Source organism: Capricornis sumatraensis, chromosome 20 (assembly GCF_032405125.1).
Source record: "Capricornis sumatraensis isolate serow.1 chromosome 20, serow.2, whole genome shotgun sequence".
Taxonomy (NCBI): Eukaryota; Metazoa; Chordata; class Mammalia; order Artiodactyla; family Bovidae; genus Capricornis; species Capricornis sumatraensis.
The window spans coordinates 32,020,979-32,031,537 of record NC_091088.1 but is presented as its reverse complement, the minus strand read 5'-3'; positions in this window follow the sequence as shown (position 1 = coordinate 32,031,537).

Genomic DNA, 10,559 nt, shown 5'->3' with positions numbered 1-10,559 from the left:
TGGAGTCTTTGGATTCCTCATCCAGCCCCATGCTGGTTCTGTAACACTGTCTGTCCTGGAAGGACGGCTTCCTATTCTTCTTCCCAGCCTCCCTCCCTCCCCTCTCCTTCCTTCCCAATTCTGTTATCAGTCTTTCTTAAAGGTGAAGCCGTCAGACTTTCCTTTCTGCCCTGAAAGGCTGACCATCCCACTAGCTGGTTGGTCAAGAAGGTGCCCCCCATCCTTGCCCACCCTTGCTCCTTTGGCTTCTCCCTATAGAAGCTCTAGTGATGGGGAGTGGGCACAGTGGTTGCCTGGACCCAAGGACATCTGCTGGAACTCATTTCCTGTGGGCGGTCCTGAGACCAGGTTGCAGCTCCAGACCTCCCCTGGGCTTCCTTCCATGCTATCAGAAGCAGGAAGCATTAGCCCTCAGAATGTTGTCAAGATGGTGCCTTGTGATTGCATGGTGGTCCCCACCCCAGTCTAGTCTGGGGTTGAGATGCACTAAGGCTGGGCTGGGCGCTGCTGGCCACCCAAGCCTGCTGGAAAGTTAATCCAGCTCTGTGCCGCCAACCCTGGCAGAGCTGGTCCCCAGCACGGAGAGACCAGGCAGGAAGGCCCCTGCCCACCCAGGCGCCCAGGTCCCCGCACCTTGTGCCACCCTGGAGCTCTCTGTTCCCAGTGGTTTCCAGGGAAACCGGCTAACACAATGCACACGGGCTGTATTTTTAGAACGGCGTCCTCTCTCCCCTCCCCCACTTTCTCTTCCATTCTTTCTGATGTGTGCACATTCATCCCTCCATCCGGTGGGGAGCTGAAAGAAGGGCCCCCACCCTGGAAGTCTCTTCCCCATTAGGGCATCTTTCGCCTCCAACCTCCCTGAATACCCGACTCAATTAAACGCCTTGGCAGGACTGGGATGTCCCCGCCTTCACCCAGGTCTGTTACGAAACCACCCTGGAGACCCATCCTCCCCAAGGACGGTGCTATTAAAAGGGCTGAGAGTGGGCAGTGCAGGGACAGATGGCCTGTGAGGGAGGGGGTGGTGGGGAAGGGGGCTGCAAAGAGAAACCTCATACTCCAGAGAACCGGGGATGTCTCAGCCCCAGGAAAACAGGGACAGCCCACGGCCCAGCAGGTGGTGGTGTGGGGCTCCAGAACAGAGGCCACAGCAGGCATTCCCACAGGGTGGTGGCAGTCAAGTTCCTTCCTAAGAGAGTTGTGATCGGGAGAAAAAAGGCAGGGTTTCCCTGGTGGCTCAGAGGTAAAGAATCTGCCTGTCAATGCAGGAGACGTGGGTTCGATCCCTGATCCAGGAAGATCCCACAGGCCACAGAGCCGCTAAACCCGTGAGCCACAGCTATTGAGCCTGTGCTCTAGAACCAGCGAGCCATAGGTGCGGAAGCCTGGCGCCCTAGGGCCCGTGCTCCACAGCGAGAAGCCTGTGCTCCGCAGCGAGAGAAGCCCCCTGCTCCCTGCACAACCCAGAGCAGCAACAAAGAGCCAGCATAGTCAAGAAAGAAATGATTTCTAAAAAGTAAAAGACGGCAGCTAGACAATGTTACAAGAAAACGAGATTCCTATCAAATCAATACATTGTATACCTTAAACTTATTATATGATGTTATATGTCAACTTTGGTATCTCAATAAAGCTGGAAAAATGCTTTCAAAAAAGAGAGTGAGATTCCTATCAAGTCCTGCAAGGAAGCCTGAGTCAGGTCTGTACAGAGTCGGGGGCACAGAGCAGGGGGTGGTGGGAGGTGCCCGGGGGGGAGGGGGTCTTGGAGCCATAGCGATGGGCCTTTTCACTCTGTCTTTCCCCTCCTCTTAACCCCCATGTCCCTAAATGCAACACAGAGTGTTAGAAACAAATGGGCCTGGGATGAATTCCAACCCTCAGCTTCTCAGTGGTTAGGCCTGCAGTCACCGGAATCTCTTCTGTATCACTCACTGCCTAGCTCTATTTTGAGCGAGCCACTAACAGGATTGCTTAGCTGCAAAATGGGAGTGGTAGCCTCCCTTTGCCCACCTCCGAAAGCTTTGAGGTACAACAAAGACAACAGATAGAAATGTTTTTGTAATTTTTAGTATTTTTACTATATACCAGGTGTTCTTTTATTTTTTTAAACTTTTTTTTTCTGTATTGGGTGTAGCCGATTAACAATGTTGTGACAATTACAGGTGAACAGCAAAGGGGCCCAGCCATACATACACGTGTATCCATTCTCTCCCAAACCCCCCTCCCATCCAGGCTGCCACATAACATTGAGCAGAGTTCCCTGTGCTATACAGTGGGTCCTAGTTGCTTATCCTTTTTAAATGTAGCAGTGTGTACATGGCCATCCCAAACTCCCTATCCCTTCCCCACAGTCTTCCCCTCAGCCCAGGAACTATAAGTTTATTCTCTAAATCTGTGAGTCTGAGAAACATGCTTTTAAAATAGAAGATTTCTATACCCATTTGGATGGGACAAAAATCACAGAGTTGATTGGGGTCCTCCTAACCTTCTTCTGCCTACTTGGAGGACTTTCTCTTTCTCTTGTCTCCTGTTTGAGAAGGGTACATACCTGCTGGCAGGGAGGCTCTGCTGATGTTTGCAATAAAAGGACAGGAAAGGGATGAGGGAGAGAAAGCAAGGGCTCTTTGGCTGGGTGACGGAAAGGGGCCCTAGAGCAGAGTGAAGGTGGGTGAATTCTTTAAAAGGAATTGCATTTCTTTTCTATTACTTTTGGTTGCTGATTTTGTGCTTCTTTAAATGTGATTCTGTGCTGAGACCTGGGCCATGTGAACCCTCAGACTTAACAGGGTTTGAAATGTAAATGATTACTATGATCGTTCCTGAGGTGTGTAGTTGGTGCGTAGTCACCCAGTCATGTCCAACTGCTTGTGACCCCATGGACTACTGTAGCCCGCCAGGCTCCTCTGTCCATGGGATTTCCCAGGCAAGAATACTGGAGTGGCTTGCCATTTCCTTCTCCAGGGGATCTCCCCGACTCAGGGATTGAACCTGTATCTCCTGCATTAGCTAGGTGAGTTCTTTACCACTGAGCCACCTGGGAAGCCCGGAACCTATTCAATAAATGCTTCAATTAAACTGATCAGTGGCAGTTACGCATCCTATGGAATAAAGCCATCATTGAGGAGAAGCCCAGCTCAGTCAGTAGTAGGGGGCATCTGGAAATACATGCAGGGATTTGAGCTTGTCAGCAACCGGGAGGAGAAGGCAATGGCAACCCACTCCAGTGCTCTTGCCTGGCAAATCCTATGGACAGAGGAGCCTGGTAGGCTGCAGTCGATGGGGTCGTATGACTGAAGTGACTTAGCAGCAGCAGCAGCAAGCGGGGGCGCCTACAGTGGTTAGGAGTCAGAGGCAAGGAAGGCTGCCTGGGGACACCGCAGCACAGTGGAGCATCGCTCCCCACCCCAAAACGCCTTGAGCTGCCCCCCTGAGAGACACAAGAGCTGAAGGAGAAGGAAGGCCAGACACCAACAGGGTGAAGTTAGCGTATGCAGGTGAACCAGATCTTGTGGGACAGGGAGAAAGAAAACTATAAAAGAAGTGGACTTTCTTGTTTTTTTAGTCATTGGAGGGAGGGCGTCTCTGCCAGGTCATGGCCAGGATCTTGGTCCAAGGCGCCCTGTGGTTGCTGCACTCCTGAAAGTCCTAGTTATGACATCCCGTTACGAGAAGAGCCTCGAGCAAATGGAACAAGGAGCAGAGCCAATCTGACCTGGGCAGCTCCGCCCTGGGGAAGGGTCCGTGCCACAGATTGAGAAGGAGGTCGCTTAGGGCAGGTTCAGACTCACGTTCAAGCCTGGGCACCTGATGCCCTTCCATCTACCCACACCACGCCAGCACTGTGGTTTGAAAAGAAGTCCCAGAACTCAGGGAGCCAGAAATCAGGAACTTTGCTTCCAGCTGCACTGTGTAGGGGATTGAGAGCTGTCCAAGTAGCTGGCCCCTTGTCATATCACTCTCACTGTCCAGACGCTGACCTCAGAGGCCTGGGATGGAGACAGACCTTCCCTCAGCATCCCCATCTCACAGGTGAGGCAAGAACAGGCGCATGGAGGGAGTGACTGGTACAAGTCCCCTGTGGCACATCCAGGGAGCAACCCCAGAGCCCGTGCTCTTAAACCCGGCTCTAGGGAATCCCCTGGTGGTCCAGTGGCTCAGGACTCAGTGCTCTCACTGCCAGGGCCCCAGGTTCAATTCCTGGTCAGAGAACTTAGATCCTGCAGGCTGCATTGTGGCCGACTGCCCCCCCACCCCATAAACAACAAACAAACCCTACTCCACACAGGTTCTGTTTCCCTGGGGTAGATGGCCTAACAGGAGGCTGCAGGGAACATGAGCTCGTGTTCTGGCCAGCCTCCATTCCCTCTCCCATTACAGCCCCTTGCTTGATGCTGAACTTGACCTAGACCACGTCTCCTGCTTCCTCCTTGATTTGGGCTCGTGAATTCCTATCTCTCCACAACCACCGCCACCCTGCCAACACACAGACACACACACAGACACAAACACACACACACAGACACACAGACACACACACAGACACACACACACATAGACACACACAGACACACACACAGACACACTCACAGACACACACACAGACACACACACAGACACACACATGCACACACACAGACACACAGACACATACTCACAGACACACACAGACACACACACACGCACACACACAGACACACACATGCACACACACAGACACATACAGACACATACAGACACACACAGACACACACACACGCACACACACAGACACACACACAGACACACACATGCACACACAGACTCCCACTGTGCTGAAGGCAGCCATATTTGGATGCCGACACTCACAGCTAAAGACCCCGGCTGACTCAGTCGGCCCATTACTCCTGCAGGAAGCACGTGCTTCTGTGCATGCTCTTCCCTCTGCCTGAAATGCTTTTCCCCATCACCTGCCCACAACAATGACAACAGCAATAATAATGAAAATAAATTGTTAATATTTTCTGACACGATGTGTGTTTGTTGAATGGCATGAAATGAATGAATGAATGATTCTTTGCTCAGACTGTAAAGTATTAAATGATTGGTAACATTCAGTGTCAATGAGATTGTGGGGAAACAATACATATTCTCATACACCACTGGCTGGACTGCAGTGGGTTCAACTTGATTTGGTGGGCAAGTTGGTAGTTTGTAAAAATGCAAATCTCTCTCAATAATTTTGTTTCTAGGTATTTATCCTGAAGAAAAACATGAAGAGGCTATGCACAGGGGTGTACTCCGCAGCGCTCTTTGGAATAGGAAAAACAGTGAAAAGAATCATCACAAGGAAAATAAATGTCAGGAGAATGGTTAAATAAACCCTGGCACATCTATACCCCAGAGCACCACACAGCTATTTAAAAAATGAAGCAGCTCCACTCAAACAGATAGGGAAGGCACTCTAAAATAGGCAGGTAAGAGAAAAAGTCATGGCACAGAATAATAAGTATAAATAAATAAGCCCACTTATGTGAAAAATACACGCATGGAACAGGTACATTTATTTGCAAATTAAAAAAGAAAAAAGGTCCTCGAATGAATCAGGGTAACTATAACAATGCTCATTTCAGAGGAAGAATATGTATTTGGAAGAGTCTAAAAGGAGACTTTTATTCTACATAGCAGATCTTATCAAATCTAAGATACCATCAATTAGAGCTGACACTAACATTTTATGTACCAATAGAAAAGAAAAAAAAACATTATTGATGACATTAATACTGCCCCCTACATTTTAACTTTTTATTTTGAAATAATTTCAGATTTATAGAAAAATCACAGAAAAAAAAGCACAGAAACTTCCCACATACTCCTCATTCAGCTTCCTCTAGAATGTCACCATGCTACAGAACCTTAAACAATTAGAGAAACCAGGAAAGAAAATACTGATATAATCCAGTGATGCAATCTGCAGACGGTCACTGAATTTCACCAGTTTTCCAGCAGTCTCCCCATCCAGGATGCCACCCTACCCTTAGCTGCCACGTGGTCCCCTCCACTCAGGGACAGTTCCTCAGTCTGTCTTTTATGATGCTGACACCCGAGAAACACTGAGTTGTTAAAATCTGTAGACTGTCCCTCAGTCTGGGTTTGTCTCTCTTTTTTTTTTTTATGATTAGACCGAGGGTTTGTATTTTTCACGAGAATACAGCAGAAGAGATGCGCCCTTGCCACTGTGCCATTTCACGGGGTACAAGATGTCTCATTACTGGGGAACCTTAAGCTTGATCACCTGACCCAGGTTCTGGGGTTTCTCCAGTGTAAAGTTACTATTTTCCCCTTTGTAACTAACACGTATCTCGTGGGAAGACACTTTGAGACTACGCAGACATCTTGTTTCTCATCATACTTTCCGCCCACTAATTTTAGCAACCGTGGATGAGGCTTGCCTACAGTTATTACAGTGGAATTTTCTTGATGATCGTTTTCTGTTTCCTTCATCCCTTCTACATTTATTAATTGGATTTCTCCTGGAAGAAACAGAGTCGTCTCCTCTTCTCCATTCACTGATTTATTCAATTACTTATTTTATTCTATGGGTTATAATCCATTTCCATTATTATTTTATTGTTCTGATTGTGCCAGATTTGGCCATTGGGAGTTAAGTTGGCTCTTGGGTCCTTTCACCATTCACTGTCTTTTAAAATTTTTTAGTAGCTTCTAATTTACTCCAAACTCATCTTATATTTTTTCTGCCTCACACACACACTTTTCTCCATCTATGTATGTATCTGTATATCTGTTAAAAATCTGGAATTTATACTGACATCTCTAATTCCAATTCAATACCACTCAGTTTATTCTAACCTCCCCCTTCCATTATTTGTAATTGTTTTTCTTCCACAGTGAGAAACCTGGCTATCATCATCCCCAGTATTTTTGTTTATTTGCTCATTCCTACTATACACACAAAGTAACTGCAGAACTGTCACTAACATAATGAGTTCCTATCATTCAGAACTTTTGGTAATTAATTTTTAAAAATATTTTATTATTTTAGACTTAGACCCACATCTATCACTCTTATAAGTTTTTTCTTTTTAAAAAAATTGAAGTGCAACAATGGAATATTACTCAGCTATTAAAAAGAACGCATTTGAATCAGTTCTAATGAGGTGGACAAAACTGGAGCCTATTATACAGAGTGAGTCAGAAAGAAAAACACCAATACAGTATATTAACACATATATATGGAATTTAAAAAGATGGTAATGATGACCCTATATGCGAGACTGCAAAAGAGACACAGATGGAAAGAACAGACTTTTGGACTCTGTGGGAGAAGGCGAGGGTGGGATGATTTGAGAGAACAGCATTGAAACATGTGTATTATCATGTGTGAAATAGATGACCAGTCCAAGTTCGATGCATGAAGCAGGGCACTCACAGCCGGTGCACTGGGATGACCCTGAGGGATGGGATGAGGAGGGAGGTGGGAGGGGGGTTCAGGATGGGGGACATGTGTACACCCATGTGTACATTCATGACAATGTATGGAAAAACCACTGCAATATTATAAAGTAATGAACCTCCAATTAAAATAAATTAAAAAAAATTTTTTTAGAAAAATTGAAGTATAGTTGCTGTACAATGCTTGTAAATTCTTGAAATAGAAGTGAAAAAAAAATAGAAGTGAAATAAACTGCATCAGTTCTTCCTAAAACTTCTTCACATTCAGGATCCGATGTTTCTGAATTGCTCTCTCTTTTTGGCTGTGCTGGGTCTTCGCTGCTGCAAGAGGGCTTTCTCTAAGGGGACTACTCTCTAGCTGCAGTGCGAGGGTTTCTCATTTCAGTGGCTTCTCTAGTTGTGGAGCACAGGCTCTAGAGCTTGCTGGCTGAAGTAGCTGTGGTGGGCTTAGCTGCTCCTCGGCATGCGGAACCTTCCCTGACCAGGGATTGAACCTGCATCCTCTGCGTTGGTAGGTGGATTCTTAACCACTGGAGCACCAGGGAAGTCCTACTCTGTCTTGAGGTTGTGGCTGGCTGTGCTTTCCCATGGAGTCCCAGCTCCTCTGACATCAGGAATGTCGCTGGTACAGCATTTCCCAAGAGGGCTCCGCTACCACCTCCAGGATTTCCCACCAGACTACACTTCTGGTGTACCGTGATGGCAAAACAGTGGTCCTGGTGCCCGCCTCACCAAGAGAGGATATATGTCAGAGATGTCATTAAGAAAATGTGTATCTGAGAGTTGCCGTAACATAGCTCTTTTATAAAATTTTCTTCCGTTGAGGCACAGCACCCATGTGTGAACTCTGTTTCTGTACACAACATGGTTCCAGACATTAAACACAGACATAACAAACCTCCAACCCTCAGACCAAGGGCAGACAGAATTGGAATCCCAACAATATATTCCATGTAAGCGGCTTCTGTATGGAGCCAGGAAAAAGTCCTACTGGGGCAGAGACCATTAATTGTCCCCCAGTATCTGTTCTCCCCTTGATACTCTTAATACTAGATCCCTAAATTTTAGATGAGTATGTAGACAAGGGAATAAAGCCTATTTATGACAACAATCAGCCAGTTAGATATAAATGGAACCATGTGACTTTGGGATAGTGGTCTTAAAAGGAGGAGACATGCCATTCTTCAACCCTTCCTTCTTTTCGCTGACTGGAATACAGATGTGATGGTGGGAACTTGAGCAGCCATTTTAGACCCTGAGGCTGGATACTAAAGGTGCTAGAGTGGCACTATAGATAGCGTCTAAGTTCCTGAGAATCATGAAGCCACAGTTCTGGATGGCCTATCTCTAGACTCTGCTTATAAAAGAGGGAAACTTTTATCTTCTTTTATCTATATTTTAATTGAGGCATATTTGATTTACAATGTAGTGTTAGTTTCAGGTATTGAGCAATGATTCAGTTATATATATATATTTTATATATTACATATATATTTCAGATTCTTTTCTGTTACAGGTTATTATGAGATATTGAATATGGTTCCCTGTGCTACACAGTAGGTCCTTGTTTATCTATTTTAGAGTAGTGTGTATCTGTTAATCCCAAATTCCTAATTTATCCCTCCTCCCACTTTCACCTTTGGTAGCCATAAATTTGTTTTCTATGTCTGTGTGTTTCTGTTCTGCTGTTTAATCCATTATTATTATCCTTGGCTTTCTGTCACATACCATCGAAGCTAATTTAAACTTGGGACATTTTTCTTGGAGTCCCAGCCTAACATGCTAAAGGAACCCAAAGAAAAGGAACAGGATGGGGCCTGCCCAAGGGGACACAGGGAAATTCCAGGCCCGCAGATCCTCTTTGCAGCAGGCAGCATTCTCACTTCAGAGAGTGAGCCAGCCCCTTCCAGACCACCCCTCACAGGCTCACAGAAGCTGCATCAACACTGCTAACCAGGACCCACATTCAAAAGTTAAAAAGTTAAAAGTCTGGCACTTGGGGCCACAAATTCTCAAGTTTCTTCAACACAGGTGCCTCGATTCATTTCTTTATCTTTGTCTAATTTGGCAAACGCCTGGAAACAAAGATACTGGGTGTTTGTGCAAGGTTCAAAGTGGGGTAACACAAGGCAACAAGTCTCCCCCAGCTCGCAGGTCTGCAGGAAAAAGAGAGCCTGAAGGAGCAGCTTTCTGACTGCGTATTTCTCTCCCGGAAAGCCCCCGTCCCCTCTGAATTGCCTCTTATATTCCTGTTTTGAGGAACAACACACACCTGGCAGGAAATCACCCACTCTGAGCCACTCCCAGGGTCTCCCCGTGTCACATACAGTGTCTGCAGAAGTGGGGCCATGTGTCAGTGCCACTCAGCCCAGGCCATTTCTTCTCATAGCAGTACCTGGTTGGGGAAATGTCACCCGCGCCCCATTCTCAGCCCGTGGTACAGGAACGACCACACTCTCAGGGCGGCCGAGTGGCTCAGGTCTACGTCCTTCATTTATTCACTCATTCATTCAATCGCCAAATACTGACCTCCTATGTGCCAGGTACTGTTTCAGGCACCGGAGATAAAAGACTGATGATTACAGACAAGAAGCCCTACATCTGGGGAACTTTCAGGAGAATTCCAATCAACAAATCCAAGTAAACACACGGTGTGCCAGACATGCCAGGCACACCAGGAAGCAACTTCACAGTAGAGGGAGGAGTGAGAGGCTGTGATCTGAAACAGAGTGTAAGAGTAGGCCTCCCTGAGAAGGTGATGAGAGCAAAGGCATGGAGGAGCTGAGGGAGGGGGCTGTGTGGATGCCTAGGAGAGTGCTCAGGGCAGAGGGAACAGCAAGTGCTAAGGCCGTGAGGCAGGTGTTTGCCTGGGGGCTTCCGGTAGATGTGAGGAAGGCAGCCAGTGAGGCTGGAGCAGAGTGAATCGAGGGGAGCGGGGAGGGAGGGGTAAGGACCACGAGTGAACAGTGGAGGAGGCATCAGATCACGTTTCATCTAGAAGGTTTGTTAGAATAACTCTGGCTTTTCCTGAGGTACCTTAGAGGTTTTGGTTTTTTAAAAATATTTATTTATTTGGTTGCACTGGGCCTTACTTGTGGCATGTGGGG